Here is a 3,146-nt window from a genome sequence, read left to right as displayed (position 1 = left end):
TCTAGAATATTATGTGCTTCAGAATAGTATGTGAATTTTGTAACCTGCAGATTTAAAGATAGCAAAATCCACTCTTCTCAAAGCCATTGCTGTTTTTTCTGATTTGTGTTTCATCATACTTTGAGTATCTAGTTTTACATTCAGAATGTTAAGATCTCCACAAATTACTGTTATACCTTTTGCTTCTGTTACTAGCAAAGATAAAATCTTCTTCATAAAGTTTCAAAAACTGGAGGCGAACACCTGAGCTGATGTTACTTTCTCCAACTTGTCGTGCTCTTCTTTCTTTTAATTGGATTATTAAGACCATTGCCAAGGCAAGGCAAGGCAAGGCAGCTTTATTTGTATAGCACATTTCATACACAGGCAATTCAAAGTGCTTTACAGAGTAATAAAAATAATAATAAACATAAATTGAAGCTTACCTAGTGAGTTTCAGGAGCAGGACCACACCTCAACCGCGCCTCTTCCAGCATCCCTTAAATACCATCCTAACCCTCTCTTCTCCTTTCGCTCTCGTATTCTGCGCTTGAACCGAGAGCAAGCAACATCGCCTCAAGCACTCAAATTATTTAGCTACTACTTCGTACGAGCAACATCATTCATGCACTCACCTCATCTCGAGCATGGATTTCATCTCTCTTTCCCCATCAGACGATGATCTTTTCGGAAGGAATCAGGACGGCCAAGCCCAAAGTTTCCACCAGCCCACACCATCACAGCCTGCAGCAGAAGCCGAAAACCTCCCCGTCGCCACCGTGCCTGAAACCCCGCTTACTATGGCCTGAAAGCCGGCCAGGACGCGGGCGAGTTCTGCAAGTTCAGTCTCTTCCATGGTCTGCATCCCGCCCAGTTCATCCCTCCACAACATTTGAGATTACTATAGTTCACCCGACAAATCCTCCGCGTCTCCCTGCCCACCTCCTTCCTCAGGAAAAAGAGGACAAGGCGATTCAAGGGCAATCCATCGCCATCGCTGCAGTTCTCCAACTCCTTCGCCCACGAGGATAACTCCAGCCCCCCGCCATCATTCCGCATATGTCGGCCTCACAACTCACAGCCGGTCGCAGCGTCACCACGCTCCAGCGAGGTCCCCCGATGGCCAGCCTTCTTCAAAAATCTCTGACTACTGACATCGAAACTTACTGTCGCATATTTGCAGCCTGTGCAGCCCTTACATGCCCCCTTTGTGAAGCTCCGTCTCACCCAGCCTCTTCCTGCTCCATCCCCGCCCGCGCTGAGCCACATCAAAACTGAACTAGGGCTTCAGCCTTCTCTCGCTTGTCATCAGCGGCCCCACCAGCACCCATACCTCCAAAGCCAGTTTCATCTGCCCCATCCGTCACCTTCCCTATAACCAACGGCATCGATAAAAAAGGCAGGCCTGTCATGCACCAAGGAGGTCGCACCATATGCAACAACTTCAACGATACCGGTTGCAACATGTCCCAGTGCCGCTTCCTCCACGTCTGCTCCTTCTGTGGCGGTGGCCACGCCCGCCCTGCGTGCCCGCACAACCCCACTCCACAGAAACTAGATAGGCACCTTTCAACACCTATTAACATCCCTGCCTTGGCAGCGGCACTTTGCAACCACCCCGATCTAGCTTTTGTCAAGTTCTTCCTAAACGGATTTAAAGAAGGTATCCACCCCGGAATTTCCGCACAACCTTCCATCTCTTTCGAGTCCAAAAATCTTCAGTCGGCCACAAATGAGCCAGAGTTAGTCGACCACCTGCTCGCCAAGGAAGTTAAAGAAGGCTTCATGATCAGCCCATTTGCTCATCCTCCTTTTCCTAACTTCCGCATCAGCCCCCTTGGTATCGCAACCAGGAAATACTCCGGAAAGAAACACATCATCATCGATCTTTCGGCACCCCACGGCAGTTCCATCCCTAGCATTAATAGCTTGATTCCGAGCGAGGACTTCTCCCTTCACTATGCCACCATCAACCACGCCATTGCCCTCATTAAACTCGCCAGCAAAGGGTCGTGGCTCTCAAAAGCGGACATTACCAGTGCCTTCAAGGTTCTCCCTATCCACCCCGACTTCTGGCGGTTCTTCGGCATCCGCTGGCGAGGTGCATATTACTTCGCGGTCAGGCTCACTTTCGGTTGCAAAAGCAGCCCCAAAATCTTCGACACCCAGTCCGAAGCCCTCTGCTGGATCCTGTCCAACAACCATAAAATTCCATTCCTCGTCCATCTCTTGGACGATTTCCTCATCATTTCCCCTCCCTCATCGCCACCCGCTTCCGGCCTGGTCACTCTGATTTCAGTTTTCTCCGACCTCGGGTTCCCCTGTCTGCAGAGAAAATGGAGGGCCCCTCCACATCCCTTGAGTTCCTCAGAATCACTCTTGACACAATTCTGTTTCAGGCTTCTCTCCCAGTCGAAAAGCTCAATCGAATCAGCCTTCTGATCTCCAATTTCCTGCTCGCCCCATGCTGCTCCAAATGCCAACTTCTCTCCGTCCTAGGCCATCTCAACTTCGCCCTTCGCAACATTCCACAAGGGCGGGCCTTTATCTCTCACCTGCTATCCATCGCTTCTTGCACCCCGTCTCTCTTGACCTCCATCTCTCTGGACAGTCCAAGCCGCGCCGAACTCCGTCTGTGGCTCAACCTCCTCGCCAACTGGAATGGGATCACCTTCTTTTACGATGACCATCTGACTCACCCGCATGACATCAATCTGTACATGGATGCCGCTCCTTCCGCCGGTTTTGGGGGTTTCTACAACGGAAGATGGTTCGCAGCAGAATGGCCCCCGGAGCTCACAAACGAATGCCAGGTCGCTTCCTCCGCTCTCTTCGAAATCTACCCCATAATAGCCGCCGCTATGCTGTGGGGTCACGAATGGTCCCGCAAGGCCATCCTTATTTACTCAGACAACCTCGCAGTCATTGACATAATCAACAAAGGACGCTCCAACTCTCCATCCATCATGCCGTTCATGCGCCGCCTCATCTGGCACTCCGTTACACACCAATATATTCTCCGCGCAGCCCATGTTCCCGGCCACTCCAATGCCATTGCTGACTCTCTTTCTCGTTTCTTGTTTCAGAAGTTCAGAAGCTTGGCACCTCATGCAGATCCCTTCCCAACGCCGGTTCCTCCATATTCGGCACTGACTTTCAACTTGTAA

General features: G+C 50.8%; 1 pseudogene; it reads left to right on the top strand.

Moving 5' to 3' along the window:
* Positions 1 to 657: 657 nt before the first annotated feature.
* On the top strand, positions 658 to 3,146 carry LOC139651095 (uncharacterized; annotated as a pseudogene).

The sequence above is a fragment of the Centroberyx affinis genome, unplaced genomic scaffold (genome assembly GCF_046629955.1).
Source record: "Centroberyx affinis isolate AG114_WGS23_722 - 3 ecotype Tasmania unplaced genomic scaffold, CSIRO-AGI_Caff_v1 ptg001593l_1, whole genome shotgun sequence".
Taxonomy (NCBI): domain Eukaryota; kingdom Metazoa; phylum Chordata; class Actinopteri; order Beryciformes; family Berycidae; genus Centroberyx; species Centroberyx affinis.
This window is presented reverse-complemented; position numbering and strand designations above follow the sequence as displayed.